At 41.3% G+C, this 18,500-nt stretch overlaps 1 protein-coding gene across 1 annotated transcript in view; it reads right to left on the bottom strand.

The window, feature by feature from the left end:
* LOC124275702 (lactadherin-like) overlaps window positions 1-10,523 on the bottom strand; it is a 112,666-nt gene extending 102,143 nt beyond the window's left edge. The window contains exon 1 of the mRNA XM_046711338.1: window positions 10,333-10,523. The gene's annotated coding sequence lies outside the window, so the exon portion shown is untranslated. The remainder of the gene's footprint in view (window positions 1-10,332) is intronic.
* Between the last annotated feature and the right edge of the window lie 7,977 nt (window positions 10,524-18,500).

Here is an 18,500-nt window from a genome sequence, read left to right on the forward strand (position 1 = left end):
TATCTTTCGTCTGTTCCCACTGCCTGGTTGTTTGAAGACAATATGTTGCATGTTTGGTTCCCGTGTAGCGCAGTAGCCCACCCACTTGTTACATCCACGCGTGTTGTAAGCCCATAAGTATCCTTCATAATTTGTCTGACAAAGCGCATTCTTTTAATACCGTCTGTATTCCCTGTCTTTTAATTCGTTGTACGTTACGAGTCTGACATTTGGCTTGATTTTCGCAACTGAGAGTGATCGCGAAAATAAAGGGATGCGAGTGGGCTGGCGCCTTTTTATCTGCTTTGCCATTTGAATGACATCTCTGCTGGCCACGTGTGCATCGATCACGTGAACAACAAAACAAGTGATTCTCATTGGCTGTTTTGTTATGACGTCATTGTCATGTCCGACAGCAGTATGAAATAGTATGTATTTTCCGGGCATCCCGACGCGACTAAAAACACATTAGAAAATTGATAAGACTATAATTTAACCGTTTCGACGTTAACCAAAGATGGCATCTAACATTGCTTTCCTGTCTCAAAAAATGGTTATGGTTTGTAGAATATTGCCGAAAAGAAGAAGATATATACTGGTTTTAATTATTTAAGGCTTGTTGCCTATTATATTGGATACAAGCAAACATGTATACATATTTATGGCGTTCAGTATATCACTGTATAGCACTAGTTTATACGTTCCTTTGTTACTCGTGGAGTACGCACGTCAGAATAGCTTCGTAGCAACTTCAGCTGGGCCCTTATTCTCGAAATGTGCGTAGCCCAAAGAATTCTTAACTTTGATCGTATTCAATGTGTTGAGAATGAGCTTAAGAAGTTCGTAGGGCTACGAACGGTTGAGAATAGCTAGCAGGGCACTTATTCTCGAAACGTTCGTAGCCCAAAGAATTCTTAACTTTGATCGTAGCCAATGTGTTAAGAATGGGCGTAAGAAGTTCGTAGGGCTACGAACGGTTGAGAATAGCTACCCTGGGCCCTTATTCTCGAAACGTTCGTAGCCCTAAGAATTCTTAACTTTGATCGTAGCCACGGTGTTAAGAATGGGCTTAAGAAGTTCGTAGGGCTACGAACGTTTCGAGAATAGCTAGCCTGGTCGTCAGAGATGACCAAGTGGATCGAGTGTTTAACGCAATATCAATCACGGGATTATCTAGTCCAGTTTCGATTATTTACAAGCTGCGTCATACAGCGGAGAAAAAGCTGAAATTTTGCTGAGTTCGGCGTTAAAAACGCAAAAAAGCAGATTGGATCAAACGATATTGGACTATATACAATGTAACAAGCGACAACCACGCGCCAAAATGCCAAGTTGCCATAAATCCGTTTTCGACGGAATCTTACCATGACGCCATAATTTCCACGTCGTCGACTTTGCGAGCTCATTGTTTTCGACGCCACATTTTCCATAGCGATAAGTTTGTCATTGTTTTTTGTGCCTCAGCGGTAAAATACATACTCGGAACGTTACCGCATAATTAGACGACAAACTGATGTGTGGTTCTGTGATTACCAGAATGACGTTTACGTGTTGGCTTAGCGTTGTTTTGACTGTAGCGGATCCAGTAATTCATCTGCCCTCGTGTTAAGAAATATGCTCCGTTACCATGGCATCATACAGCCCCAACTGCAATAACATACCCAGCGTTCCCTAGGGCCCGGAAGTGCAAGGCTAGACTGGTAACTGCAGATAAACTTGCAACAAATTCCATACACGTTACGTATTAATTCCTCCTCCTAGACTCCTTGTGACAGGGACGCCATTCAGAGTCTGACAGCAATATGTGTTGTGGGGGTATAGACGTCTATATCACGCACTGTTCCAACTGTGGGGGTGGGGAAGGGGGAACTGAGAGGAGGGAACAAGGCGAGGCTGGGTATTATGAAATATCACCGTGTCATATATGCAAATACAGAGGCGAGATGATTGTTTTTCGCAGATATTTCTTGTGTGGGGCGGGGTCGGATTTGGCAGGTTATGAAAAGTTTTCGGATACAGTTTTGTGTATCTTCTATTGCTTATTAATTTATCCAGCTGTATTTCACATATGGATATGATCATTTATAACGCTGTGTATTTCTATTTTAAATGTTATTATTTTAAATATTAATCCTTGTTATTTTTATCGTTTCTTTTTTGTAATGATGCCTTTTGTTTGTAAGTTTTTTGGTTGGTTTTTATTCGGGGTGGGGAAGGCTGGGGTGCCCTGGGTGGGGAGAGCGGATATTGATATTATCGTATGAGCTGTAGTGGTTTTGAAGTGGTTTGTTTTAGGTAGTGACCAGGACGAATTTCAAACGCATACATGTATTTACGTAACGGTTTTCTATTTCACAAGGGGGATGCTTGTCGTAAGAGGCGACTAGTAACGGAATCGGGTGGTCAGACTCGCTGACCTGGTTGACGCATGTCATCGTATCCCAGTTGCGTAGATTGATGCTCATACTGTTGACCACTGGATTGTCTAGTCCAGACTCGATTATTTACAGACCGCCGCCATACAGCTGGAATATTGCTGAGCGCAGCGTTAAATACCAAACCAAACAAAAACCTGCTGATGAAGGGGCGTGTTGATTATGAAGATCAAATCTGTTGCACTATGAACAGTCTCTCCGACATGGTTACACAGAAATGTCCAGTAAGACAGAACACGTTGGTCATCCTCACTGGAGATGACGGGTCAACGTAACGCCATCTCGGTGACGTCACAGACTGTCACGGCGTGACATTTACATCTTCACGGCGAGGATGGGGATATTTAAACTTATCAAATATCTTACTCCATAGTGTGATTTAACAGCAGTATTACACGTGATTAACAGCCACGCTCCACAACAAGCTTACAGCTGGCCGTGAAAATGTCACAGACGTCGACAGACAGCGTGACTTAACAACAAAACATCGCACACGCCGTCTCTACAACAATGCAAGGTCGAACTCCACGACTCAAAGTCGCCTGCAGTATCTGCGGTATTCGCCGCCTAGGGATATAAACGCATGTTGTATATATAGTAAGACTGCGACCAAACAAATTATTGATAGTTTATTTTGACAGATACGAGAGTGACGAGGTGACTAGGTGACGGAGGCCAATGTCCGGGGTTACCGAGTGTCTTATAACGCAAATCCCCCATACCTTTCGCGTCAAAACAAATGTCTGAAAACACAGGTAGTTGATTTTAATAGTTCACGTTGAATTCATTCGGCTATTGTCCTCGATATTGGCACAGCAGTTATGATAATTACGGAATACCAAAATGGATGTCACCCCAGGCGATATCAAACTATATTTGATATTTGATACTCGCAATAAAGCCTGGGGCGCATTCAGTTAGCATGCTTCGTCGCAATAATAAAAGATTTTGGCACCTGGGGATGTCTTGCATGTGCAATTACTTAGAAAATACATACTTTTTCTGGCATACGGTCTATTTTCTTGTGAAAAAACGTATCGTCACAAGGCCTCGTACGATGGAAAATTTTCAAATCGTCCATGTCACCTGATTACGGGGTAAACATAAACACGATATAATCTTATAACAACAAAAACATGTTTTAGAATGCTGTAGCATCTTTTTTTTGCTATTTTCATTCTCCCTTTCTATTATAAACCTGATCTCACAACAAAGGTGCTTATTTGTGATACAGAGGAATGCCTCATGTCCATTAATCTTCCGCGATTCAAATATCAGGTTCGTGGCCAAACCCTACATCTTGTTGACGAAACTACCCAGGCATGTTAAAGTCAACAAATGTTGATAGAAATTACCCCCAGGCCCCAAACCGGTATAATCATGTTGATAGAGATCACCAAAAGGTCCTAAAGCTGTATAATCAACTTGTAGATCAAGTCTATGCTAATTTAACTTTGATGAACATCACACGACGGAACGCACTCTCGGATCTCGCGTGGAAATGCGTGATTTCACGTCGTTTTAACTGGTTTTACCTTTGCTACACGCAGCTCCACATACGTTATAAGCAGTAGACAAGGAGGATCAAGAAAGGTTCGCACAAAACGAGTCCGTTTGTTTTCGGATTCATGGTTTGAACCTTATGAACATGACTGAGTTAGAATCTGGAAAACAAACCGACTGCGAATTGGGATAAAGAAGTTGATTAGAAGTGTAATTAATAATTGTATATATATACAATTATTAATTCCGCTACTGCCTTAGAAAGATATAGTCATTTGACACGGGCGGTGGGGTGGTCTAGTGATTAAAGCGTTGGCTCGTCACCCCGAAGACCCGGGTTCGAATCTCCACATGGGTACAACGTATGAAGCCCATTTCTGGTGTCCCCCACCGTGATGTTGCTGAAATATTGCTAAAAGCGGCGTAAAGCCAAACTCAGTCAGTCAGTCAGTACGCATTTCACTAATAAAACTATGATAATGACAACGAAGATGATTGGGGATGATGGAGATGATGATGATTATGATGGTGAAGATACTATGATGTTTGTTGGTGGTCTGCTACTGCTGCTGCTGCTGATGAATGTTGGTGTTGGCGATGACGATGATGATGGTAGTGATGATTGTGGTGACAATGATGATAATGATGATGAGTGGTGAATATATAATGATGTTTGATAGTAGTTATTGCTGCTGCTGATTGTTATTGTTGGCAGTGATGATGATGATGATGATGATGATGATGATGATGATGATGATGATGATTACTATTATTTATCATTTTCTGCCTCTGGATTTGTTTGCGACACCCTATGTTCCATCCATGACGTTCGTTACTTTAACCAACAGGCCCGACCACCACGACCCAGTTCGACTGCTAGAGGTCTCGTGGATGAACTGGTTGCCTGTGATTAGCATGACACCTATGTAGGTGTATAACCCGGTCTGGCGTCTCATCAATGGCGGGGTCGACAAGTTTGTCTCAAGTGTCTGGGCTCGGAGGTAGAGTTTGACTTTTGAAGTATGTCTTCAATTCTTAAAAACATTTACACACTCTTGTCAGGGGAACACATTCGTATTTTGACGTTCACATGTCAAGATGATCATTTTCCAGATTTTCTCGAAACTTACTTTATTAAGCAATAGTCCAACAAGTCCGCCCTCCGAAATACAAATGGTTGGTTTCTTAGGGGTGTCGAAAGGCTTTTGTGTTTATGTATTATAAAAGACTGTTTAATTAAACAAATGGCCCCTTACATTTTCGTGTTTTTTCACCGGTCTCTTTCTCTTTTTAGATTGTCTAAACCCACAGTCATTATTTCAGGCACATGGCGGCGCTCTGTAAATAATCCAGTCAATTCCAGACAATTCCCTACATTATGAAGTCAAATCAAGTTGGTCACCTCTTTTAATAGGGAACATTTTCTGGAGATACCTCTCAAAAAGTTTGTAGGGGACAACGTTTAACAGGGTCTTCACCTACTTTACTAAAATTATGTATGATTTGGTAGGCAGTTTACGTCGTTTTAACTGGTTTTACCTATGGTACACGCAGCGCCACATACGCTATAAGCAGTCAACAAGGAGGATTAACAAAGGTTCGCACAAAACGAGTCCGTTTGTTTTCGGATACATAGTTTGGACTTCATAAATATGCCTGAGCTAGAATTGTATTATACTATAATTATGTATGATTTGGTAGCCAGTTCGCACATAACTCCTGGTTTGATTCTTCATATGATTCAAATTCGACCGTTAATCGCCCCAAATCTTGCCTTATTTATTTTGTACGAGACAGGTTGTGATTATCTAACGAAACAGAGTCCCTTGGGCGGCCAAAATAGCAGACTGAGTGAAACTTGTATGAATGAAGACCTGAAAACCTGTGATGACATCAGTTGTTGGCGAAAAGGATAAATATATCTACGAAAATTTTGCGCGTTTTCGGAAGGAATGAGTGAGTGAGTGAGTATAGTTTTAGCAATATTCCAGCAATATCACGGCGGGGAACACCAGAAATAGGCATCACTCATTGTGCCCATGTTGGGAATCGAACCCAGGTCTTCGGCATGACGAGCGAACGCTTTAACCACTAGGCTACCCCACAGCCCCGTTTTTGGACGGTTCGAGTATAAACGTTTCATATCTCTTACAATGAAACGGTCAACGCGAGTTGCCAAGTGCACCTAGAAGAGTGTTCTGTGTGGCGCCTGCTAACAAATGAACGCCCTCTGCCAAAAATCTGCTCAATGTCTGTTTTTGACCCTGTGTAGAAACGTGGCCTCCTCAACGACTCCAAAACACAATAGTAGATTCCTCTTGATGAACGTGCTGTAAGGAGTTTACTTAATGTTACGTGCATGTTTCCCTTGTGCAGATCAAGGGTGAGGGTCGAAGGGGACCGTCTCAAAATCTGTTTATCGTTAAATATGTTATCAAGAACATAGAACTTGTTTGTTAATGAACATAGAACTCGTTTGTTGATCTACATAGTTATAGTTTAGTTTGTTGATTAACAAATAACAAATACAAGATACGATGGCATGAGCGTCTACTAAAAGGCCAGTACGTTAACACTGGCTTACGACAGAAAACTGTTTCACTGTATTGTCCCTGCCAGGAATAATGTAAACTTTAACTAACGCTGTCTTCAGTAGCAGTAGAACAACGTCAACGGTTCCGTTTACGTCAACTTCCCCCGCCAACACCCGCCGGGATGTTCTTGTTACTGATAAATCATTCTTGTGGATCGTGTTTTCATTGGCTCGTTAATTGATTAAATTAATTGCGAGGGGAAAAAATCACATGCCTCCGGATTAGCCAATAACAAACCGACACTATCACGTGCGCACGTGCTGTATGTACATAATCACGCACATGTTTTGATGCACGTGGGCCGTAGATTCGTGATAAGCTCACCTGTGTCGCACTCTAATGGAAAACTGTTAAACCGATGATGCCAATAAGCGCTCTAGCCGGGGAGGCCCGGATGTTTTCAAATTGGGGGAAAATAACGGCAGGTAAAGATGGTCGGGGGGCGTTAACGCTGCAAGATGTTTCCAACAGATGCCCAATCCCGACATGAGGCCTAGAATATGTGCCATATGGTAGAATTCTATTAACTATAACTTTTAATTAGAAGCAGAAGCCTATGGATCTCACTTAAAACAGAAGCACCAAACATGAGCATAGACGTGCAAACCAGTTAAAGGATAATTATGCGTTAAACTACGTATAAGTCGAACATGCGTATAACGAACTACTTCGCGAATTGACGGATATGACGAACTGATTTTGTACAGGTGGCTTGCCGGTATTATAGCCGAAATGAGTCAAACAAGCTACGGTTAAAACGAACTAAAATTAGTTGTCCCTTTCAGTTCGGTATAACCGTAGTTTCATGTACAGTTAAACCTTGCAAAACAAAGCATATCATACGATTTACGTCTGCTAATCCTTGCTAATTACTATAGGTAACCAATTTTCCGACAAAACATATCATAACATTTACGTTTGTAAACAGCATCACTCAAAACACCCATGAGTGATCGGGACACTTCTTAATCCCGACGTTGGTAGCCTAGTGGTTAAAGCGTTCGCTCGTCACGCCGAAGGCCCGGGTTCGATTCCCAACATGGGTACAATGTGTGGAGCACATTTCTGGTGTCCCCCGTTGTGATATTGCTGGAATATTGCTAAAAGCGGCGTAAAACTAAATTCAGTCACTCGCTTTTCATGATGTGGGACGTTGCCTACAACATAAATCCCGACGATTTCATTTTAACCGGTACCGGAATATTAAGGTATATTATAACACAAGTTCTGAAGGCGACGAAACATGAAGTGATTATAATTTTGGAAAAAACCATTATTATTATTATTACTATTAATATTTAGCCAATTTGAAGGCAAACCAGGACAGTCGTATCTTGTCAATTAAAACACCGTGAAGCTATGTTGATAAGATGGATTGTGAATAAAAGCTTATGACATTAATATCCAGCCAGTGTTAAACAACACAGAGTGCAGTCTCGCAATGGTGTCAGAAAGCATAAAAACCTCGACGACATTTCATAACAATTCATCAAGCACGCCCAATATACACGGAATGTCAGCTACAGGTGTATGAAGCACTGACATATATTGCTTTCGTGAAACACGCTATTTAGCAAAAAATATATAAAAACAAAATTGAAATGACATTTATTAGAATGTTTCCACTGAAAAGGGGTCATTAATAACAGTTGGAGAAATATGGTCTAATTTGACACCTGTTTATATGCGTGTATATGGTTTTGCTTGGAGTGATGTTTTACGGCGCATTCAGCAGTTTTTTGTTTTTGTTTTGTTTATTAATTGTTTATAAGCCACATTAAGCAATATTCAAGCTATATGGCGGCGGTCTGTAAATACTCGAGTCTGGACCAGACAATCCAGTGATCAACAGCATGATGAGCATTGATCTACTCCGGAGTATTCAAGCTTAATGACTGCGGTCTTATACACATGTCCAGTGAGTGATATTATGAGCAGCGATATTAACGTTGTCGGGTGACAGTGAAACGCAATCAACTAGGTGCAATATCATGAGCTCTCTGTTGTTATTTTACGCCGCACTCAGCATAATTCAGGCTATCTACCAGCTATAAGACGGTGGTATGTTACTCGAGTCTAGCTAATCTCGTTGTTAATGTAGTAGGCATTGTCCCACACCATGAAGAGTGAGTGAGTTTAGTTTTACGCCGCGTTCAGCAATATTCCAGCAATATCACGGCGGGGGGACACCGGAAATGGGCTTCACACTTTGTACCCATGTGGGGAATCGAACACGGGTCTTTGGCGCGACTAGCGAATGCTGTTACCACTGGGCTACCCCACCGTCCCACATCACGAGGACATATAAACTCCCCGAGTCAAACCCTCCCACCCTTTAAGAGCGGGTAGTGGCCTAGTGGTTACAGCGTTCGAAGTCCCGGGTTTGATTCCCCATTTGGACACATGTCTATTTCTGGTGTCCCCCGCAGTGATATTGCTGGAATATTGATAAAAGCGGCGTAAAACTAAATTCACTCACTCACATTCATTTAATTGCTTCGTACGACTGGCATGGAAAGTGTTGAATTCATGTAGGATGCATAACCGATGCGTACAAACGTGTATGCATAACAGTACTGTAGGGAATGTCAGAAATACAATTCGGGTTACTAGGATCAAATTCTAATCCACGTCCTGAATATGTTAGTGAGTTTAGTTTTACGCCGCACTCAGCAATATTTCAGCTTCATGGCGGCGGTCTGTAAATATTCGAGTCTGGACCAGGAAATCCAGTGAGCAACAGCATGAGCATCGATCTGCGCAATTGGGAACCGATGACATGTGTCAACCAAGTCAGCGAGCCTGACCACCCGATCCCGTTAGTCGCCTCTTACGACAAGCATGGATTACTGAAGATCAATATTCTAACCCGGACCATCACGGGTCCCGAATATATGGGTATGAAGCTATTTCACATCAGTTTAGTACTTGGTTTGAGCAAATTTCACAAAGAAAACCACCGTAATTATCGTTGACCATACTGTTTAAAAAGCATTTCCAATGTGAGCTAAATTTATTGTATATCATACCATATTGTGAAGTCTCATGCAAAACGTTTCGCTGAATTAAATTTAAAATTATAAATTAAGAATCATAACTAAAAAATTCAAAGGAACATTAAAATTTACAGTTATGTGATCTATTTGAACTGACAATTTTATTCATGTAACTGACGAATATGCCCTTTAAATTTTCTTCCATTGACACGTTTTCCCTTTTCATGAGTAATGAGTTACAACTTTGGACAAGTTCTATTTGTTCAAGAAAATGTGAGCTCTTACAAAAAAAGTCAAGCATCATAATAAACACAGCAACACGTGAACACTCGAGTGGGTAACTTCCTCGGCGTTACCGACAGCAGCAGGGACGTGTCCCACCGCAACCTCGTCTATCAACAATCAGTTTATACCTATCTGTACACACGCCGGGAAAGTAATGTAACGAGAACAAAAACTCCCTTTAAGAGCTGTACCGTGTGATATATCACTACGCGTCTGGTGTTTTTACACTCTTTGGTGTTTTTTTTATGATCGGGAGCCGTTATTTCTCAGTAACCGGGTTCGATTTGGAAGAACCGCGAGCTGTGGTATGGAAATAATATGAATACTGTTCCATGTATAATAGTTTGGTTAAAACGTACAAAAAATGAAAACGTGGGATTTTGTTGTAAGTGCATAACGTTTTCTATAGACAATTAGAAACAAATTGACATGAAAGCTAATTGTACGTTAAATTAGTTTAAAAACTCTCATGGACTACGAATTGTCACGAAAGAAAAACAAACATTTTTTTCAGGACAAACCCTATTAATCTTAACTTACCTTAAACCATCGTCTCCGCTCTAGAAAGTTTTAGTCCGTGCGCTTGTAAACGTATAGCCATCCACAGCTAAGTTGCTTCATTGGAGCAAGTAGTTTAAGGTCCAGTTAATTCACAAAACAAACCGGGACAGTTTTATTTCGTTACTCAGAAGCGAGTCCGCTCACGGTTGCAGATGCAAGTGTTTGGTCTGTGTACGTCAACCATGCGTGAAGGCAAGAGTGCTGACATCTGGCGGCGATTGGGAGATTCCAACTCAGGTTCCGTAACCCTTCCCGCACTCGCTTACAATAGAAAGTTTTCTTAGGGTCCGATTGAAGGAGCGGGGCGTTAGATCTAAGTTCGGGCTGGAGAAGTTAGCGATACTGTACAGGTGGTTTGGGTTTATTCGCGTGCTGCTTTCGGGTTCCGACTTTTACTACTTTGTGATTGTTGGAACTTGGCGTTTGCGGGGCGACTTCATTGAGGTGGAGGTTCGGTGATGAGTGTGTTCTGATGAGACCTGGGGTTGATTATGAAATAGTGAGTGAGTCTAATTTTACGCCGCTTACAGCAATATTCCAGCAACATCACGACGGGGCCACCTGAAATGGGCTTCACACATTGTACCCATGTGGTGAATCGAACCTGGGTCTTAGGCGTGATGAGCGAACGCTTAAACCACTAGGCTACCCCCACCGCCCCGATGATGAAATAGACATTCCAGGGAAATAATTGTTTTGCCTCCTCAAATTGTTTAGTTAATCCTCATTTTGTTCGTGGTCATATTATGTGAAGGTAGTTACGTCAGGGCAAAGGTGTATTCGAGGTATTGGGTATGCTGCTTTCTAGTTGTAATGAGGAATATTGAAAAAATGGAACTGTGAGTGAGTTTCGTTTAACGCCGCACTCAGCAATATTCCAGCTAAATCTGGACCAGACAATCCAGAAATCAACAGCATGAGCATCGGTCTACGCAATTGGGATACAATGACATACATGTGGCAACCAAGTCAGCGAGCCTGACCATCCGATCCCGTAGGTTGCCTCTTACGACAAGCATGGGTTACTGAAGATCAATTCTAATCTGGATCTTCACGGGTCAGAAATAATAAACGAGAGACTGGAAGTAATTAAAACACATACGAAACGAATCCGCTTTCAGCGCTCAAATATAAAAGCGTGAACTATCAACGCATTTTTTAAATACTCTTAACTATAAGACTTTTACAATTCAAAATGCAATTTCCTACCCCAAATACGATATTCGGTTATAAGAGGTGATGCTAATAAGATTGTATATGAAGGACAGAGCTTGTGTAAATGCCGGTAGAAAGAAAATAGGCAAAAACAAATACTGGTAAACTGGCATCCACTGTTAGAAATGAAGAGAATGCTACTGTGTCTTTTTGTGATACTGAATAAGCGACATATTCATAATATACAATTCATAGGATTATTAGTGAGCTGTGACACGCGCCAAGTGACTCACCCTGTCACTCACTTACTCACCCGCAAGTTAACTCGCTCACTCTCTCACCAACACATTCACTCACCTATTCACTCTCGAAACAACTCATTCGCCTATTCGCTCACTGACCGCAACACAGGTAAAGCTCTAAAGTCTCCGGAAGTGGTCGAACTGAAAGGAATGTAGACATGTAGCTCTGTGTTCTGATTGAAGTTCAGTTAACTCCGACCTCACCACAACTCACTCACTCACCCACCACAACACAGGTAAGACTATCAAGTCCCCGGAAGTGGTCAAACTGACAAGGAACACAGACAACCTCCATGTAGCTCTATGTACTGATTGAACAGAAGCGGCAAAACCCTTTCCACATCCAGAAGAAAACTCTGCCAAAAGAGTGAGTGAGTTTAGTTTCACACCGCACTAAAAAATATTGCAGATGTATGGCCGTGGTTAGTCTGTCTCACAGTCCCTGAACCACATTATTTTCCCTGCTGCCAAGCCCTCTCTGCACTGCTAAAGCCCTAAATAAAGCAAGTCTAGATTTCCTCAGGTTCTGAATCTCCTGTCTCTCTGGGGCTTCTTTTCATATAAAAGGGCTTGTTTGTTATTAATATAAAAGGGCTTGTTTGTTATTATGCAAAATTATATATTTTCAGAGACTAAGCATTAGTCTAGGCCGTGGTCGGTAAATAATCGAGCCTCTGCTAAAAGAAGAGTCGATCTGTACAATTGGGAACCGTGACTATATCAGGAGCATATATCTGTTTCAGCGGCATTACAGGTGTACGACGTTGTTTGTAAACAAATTGAGTCTGAGTTAATGCCAACAGCATCCCTACAACTCCCTCACCCACTACATCACAACCCAGTTAAGACCCTCAAATGTCCGGAAGTGGTCAAACTGACAAGGAATGTAGACAGTCTCCAGGTCGTTCTATGTCCTGATTGAAGTACAGTTAATAACAACACCCTCGTGTCTCCGGGAACAGGTTGCACGAGGCCCAAACACACTCTTGTCTAATGACCACCGACACTCACAATGTTTTCATGCTTCTATGAAATCCTGTCCTACCAGAAGCGTCATCCACGTGGTCTAGGTCAACGAGTCCAAGAAACTTGCTCCACTTGTGTCAAGACCAAACGAACGATATGTCAGATTTCGAAGAAAAACATCGTTGTACCCTCTGATGCAACAAATAGCAATCAACCGCTCCTCCAAAACATATATCGTGCGATAAGGTCAGTATTAACTATAGTTTTATAAATGTATTATAAGATATGGATTTAATTGCTAATCCGGAAAGTGATAATGTCATTCCACTCTTGCTAGCTAAATTATGTACCTGATAATTTCAACTGCTGGCATACTCAGAATACCGATCTCCCGTCGTGCAACGTCAAACAGTCGGCGATGTGCAATAAAACCTTGAAATACGCAGTAATGGTTCATTAAATATGTCTCGAAACCGAATTATTCGTAATATTAGATAATGCTATCAAACACCTGATTTGTATGTATGAAACTGGGTGCGTTTCGTAATAAAACTAATCGGAGTTTTGTCAGAACCTGCAGACTGGGTCTATATCTGTGTAGCCGGGCCGCAGAATAATGATCCCAGTTACACAATGGAACGGTTTTATTATCGGTTATCTGTATGTCAGTTTGAAGGTACTTTGATATTTCAAATAAATGAAAATATTGATTGTTTGTCAATGGTCATGAAATCAAGTGCCCTGCTTCAGAAAAACTAAATGAATATAAAAGTTAGATCGGCGGAACGAACCTTTGACGAACCTTTGACTTTGGTGGCGAGCTTACATGAGACGGTCTGTCTCACAGTCCCTGAATCACATAATTTTCCCTTTTATCTCGCCTGTCTGTAATGCAAAATCCTTAAATAAAGTCTAGATTTTCCTCAGCTTGGAGTCATTCTCCCGTCTCACTGTGGCTCATTTTAATTTTAGATTAAGTTGTATGTTTCTAAAATGTATCCACAAAATGATATAGTTTCCAAGACTAGTTTGTGGAAGAGTTTAGTATAGATTTTTGTATTTCTTAAGGCCGCATTCAGAAATATTCCAGCTATAGTGACGTCGGTCTGTATGTTTATTAATTGTTTATATAAGCCAATAATCGAGTCTGGACCAGACAATCCAGTCGTTGGCATCCTGACCATCGATCTATGCAATTGGGATACGATGACATGTGTCAACCAAGTCAGCGAGCCTGACCACCTGATCCCTTTTGTCGCCTCTTACGACAAGAATGGGTCGCTGAAGACCAATTCTTACCCTGATCTTTACGGTGTGAAGTCAACTGACACTGTGACATTCAGTGAAGTGAGTGAGTGCGTGCGTGCGTGTGTGCGTGAGTGAGTGAGTGAGTGAGTGAGTGAGTGAGTGAGTGCGTGAGTGAGTGAGTGAGTGAGTGAGTGAGTGTTATATTATTACGTTCTGCAAGTAATCGAGTTTGGAACGGCAACCTAACGAAGGAAACCATGCGCCTCGACCCCGTCATCGGACCACGATTCTTCCAAAGCCCACATCCGGGTTAATGGCATCGCCAGCAAAGATGCATCAACCCCGCACCTCCAGAATAAAAAGATAATCAAACATTCACCCCAATTCCACCTCAGCCCCAGCAAGCTATACCCACCCCTTCAGCCCAGTAGAACCGAGGTTCTATAATAATCATGAGTTCAATAGTAGAATGGCCTCTTAAACCTTCTACATTGAACTAAAAAGGAATCATTAATGTTTTTCCGAATGTTTTGTGTTTAGTTTTCACTACAAAACATATCCGAAATATTCATGACCCGTAAATTGTTTTGTTCAGTATACATATTTTAGGGACCATATGTTTATCTAAAAGTGGGTAGTACTAAATTAATAATCCTAATCCTTAATATGAAGTTATATATGTTCCTGGAAAGGAATGCAACATATCATCTTATCTGTCTGAATAACAAACAAAATTTCATCGGATTCACAACGCTAAAAATACCTGCTAAAATATACTGACGTACAAAAGTAAGTACACACCCGGTGCTTTTGGAGTACTTTCCAAAAAGCGACGTAAATGTTTTGAAAAGAGTTTTTACAGTGATATATAAGTCACAGACTTTCCTAATATGTTGCCAAAACACCATATCGTGCCCAATTGCGAAGTTGCCAGTCAAAATCACAACACTTTTCCAATAATCCCAAAACACCAGGTGTGTACTTTCTTTTGTACGCCAGTTTACATAAACTCAGTTGAGTCTTTGAATGGCATTTAGAAGCGATACAAATAAAGGCAAGAACTTTATGGATGTCAATTTCTTTATTGTAATGGACACGACGTTTCGGAGTATATCCTTAGTGAAGGGAGTAAGAATATACATGTACTCCGAAACGTCGTGTATATCACAATCAAGAGGGCGGTGGGGTAGCCTAGTGGTTAAAGCGTTGGCTCGTCACGCCGAAGACCCGGGTTCGAATCCACACATGGGTACAATGTGTGAAGCCCATTTCTGGTGTCCCCCGCCGTGATGTTGCTGGAATATTGCTAAAAGCGGCGTAAAACCAAACTCAGTCAGTCAGTCAGTCAGTCAGTCACAATAGAGAAGCTGACATCCATACAATTCTTGCCTTTATATACTCAATAGCTATTAGAGTGATCTTATCGGTTTTATGACAGATCAGTTCCTGATAAAAATCAATTTAATATAATTAGATGCCTGCATAATTGAATTTCTTTACCTGCACATGTAATTATGAAGCACACCTGTCAATCTACCTGTCTGTGTGAACGACGGCCGGCCTTGCTTCTCGTCAGGTGAGGCTATTGATTAATGAATACCTGCACCATGCGTCGTTCAGGTGGGTCGTGATTCAAGCGACCTATTGAGATCGTGAGTTCCTTCTTGAAGCAATGGGTGTGATACACTTCTTAAAGTATTTAATTGCTGTCACCCGTATTGAACATATATACCTATCAATGTGATTCATAATATACCCGGTTGTGATCCAGCATTCCCACGGTAGTGTATTATGTCACTTTGTTTTGAAATAATACATTGCCACTAAATACCATTGTGAAATATATCTATGACATAAATTTACATTTTTGAGTATTAAATGTCCGCAAAACACAAGCAAATATTTCTCGTCAGCTAATAATTATTGAGTACTTTTATGTTTCATCAGAAAACTGATTCATCTCGTAAGAATGAGGAAGTGAGTATAATTTTACGCCGCTTTTAGCAATATTCCAGCAATATCACCACACTGTACCCATGTGGGGAATCGAACCCGGGTCTTCGGCGTGACGAGCGTATGCTTTAACCACTCGGCTATCCCACCGCCCTCATTTGGTAAGAAAGTTATCCTGGTTTAGAAAGGAAAGATAATCCTGTAATGCTGAACAAACTTTATGGATAACAACTTTTTCTTATTTCGTGAGTGTTCGATAGATTCGATAGGGAAAACAAGAAAAAGAAGTTGTTATCCATCAAGTTTTTCATTATTGTACGTTCAAACTTCTAAAGTGACACCCAAATAAGGTAATCCTGTTTTTTTTACATCCGAACATTTTAATAAACACCGAACCGGATTTATGATCGGATAAACAGGGAAGAAAATCGTTTACCAATGAATACATACCTCTGGTTCCGTTTATTTCTGAATGCAACAGACGTCGTTTCCGTGTGAGTATTACCGTGAAGTCAACTGAGTGAGGGCGGTTGGGTAGCCTAGTGGTTAAAGCGTTGGCTCGTGACGCCGAAGACCCGGGTTCGAATCCCCACATGGGTACAATGTGTGAAGCCCATTTCTGGTGTCCCCCGCCGTGATGTTGCTGGAATATTGCTAAAGCGGCGTAAAACCAAACTCAGTCAGTCAGTCAGTCAGTCAGTCACAATAGAAGCTGACATCCATACAATTCTTGCCTTTATATACTCAATAGCTATTAGAGTGATCTTATCGGTTTTATGACAGATCAGTTCCTGATAAAAATCAATTTAATATAATTAGATGCCTGCATAATTGAATTTCTTTACCTGCACATGTAATTATGAAGCACACCTGTCAATCTACCTGTCTGTGTGAACGACGGCCGGCCTTGCTTCTCGTCAGGTGAGGCTATTGATTAATGAATACCTGCACCATGCGTCGTTCAGGTGGGTCGTGATTCAAGCGACCTATTGAGATCGTGAGTTCCTTCTTGAAGCAATGGGTGTGATACACTTCTTAAAGTATTTAATTGCTGTCACCCGTATTGAACATATATACCTATCAATGTGATTCATAATATACCCGGTTGTGATCCAGCATTCCCACGGTAGTGTATTATGTCACTTTGTTTTGAAATAATACATTGCCACTAAATACCATTGTGAAATATATCTATGACATAAATTTACATTTTTGAGTATTAAATGTCCGCAAAACACAAGCAAATATTTCTCGTCAGCTAATAATTATTGAGTACTTTTATGTTTCATCAGAAAACTGATTCATCTCGTAAGAATGAGGAAGTGAGTATAATTTTACGCCGCTTTTAGCAATATTCCAGCAATATCACCGACACCAGAAATAGGCTCCACACACTGTACCCATGTGGGGAATCGAACCCGGGTCTTCGGCGTGACGACCGTAATCGCTTTAACCACCTCGGCTATCCCACCGCCCTCATTTGGTAAGAAAGTTATCCTGGTTTAGAAAGGAAAGATAATCCTGTAATGCTGAACAAACTTTATGGATAACAACTTTTTCTTATTTCGTGAGTGTTCGATAGATTCGATAGGGAAAACAAGAAAGAGAAGTTGTTATCCATCAAGTTTTTCATTATTGTACGTTCAAACTTCTAAAGTGACACCCAAATAAGGTAATCCTGTTTTTTTTTACATCCGAACATTTTAATAAACACCGAACCGGATTTATGATCGGATAAAACAGGGAAGAAAATCGTTTACCAATGAATACATACCTCTGGTTCCGTTTATTTCTGAATGCAACAGACGTCGTTTCCGTGTGAGTATTACCGTGAAGTCAACTGAGTGAGGGCGGTTGGGTAGCCTAGTGGTTAAAGCGTTGGCTCGTGACGCCGAAGACCCGGGTTCGAATCCCCACATGGGTACAATGTGAAGCCCATTTCTGGTGTCCCCCGCCGTGATGTTGCTGGAATATTGCTAAAAGCGGCGTAAAACCAAACTCAGTCAGTCAGTCAGTCAACTGAGTGAGTTTAGTTTTACGCAGCACTCAGCAATATTCCAGCAATATGGCAACGGTCTGTAAATAATCAAGTCTGGATCAGACAATCCAGTGATCGACAGCATGAGCATCGATCTACGCAATTGGGATACGTGACAAGTGTCAACCAAGTCAGCGAGCCTGACCACCCGATCCCGTTAGTCGCCTCTTACGACAAGCATGGGTTGCTGAAGACCAATTCTAACCTGGATCTTCACGGTGTGAAGTCAGCTGAAGTCGACTTTCAGTTAAGTCAACTGTCACTGACTGTCGATTGGTTTCAACGGTGACGTTAAATATGAGATTGTATTTGCACACCTTGCAGATGTCATTCTTAAGTCATGCGATGGTTGAATATATTTGATATTGCCATGAAAGAATACCCTACGGTCCCAGATATTAAAGGTGCCCTCAGCACATGCCTTCTAAGTCGTTCCGAACAATCTCAGTGACGGAGAGCCTACTGGTGCTATTGTTCAAGTCACA

Source organism: Haliotis rubra, unplaced genomic scaffold (assembly GCF_003918875.1).
Source record: "Haliotis rubra isolate DU_JTF1 unplaced genomic scaffold, ASM391887v1 Scf201, whole genome shotgun sequence".
Classification (NCBI taxonomy): Eukaryota; Metazoa; Mollusca; class Gastropoda; order Lepetellida; family Haliotidae; genus Haliotis; species Haliotis rubra.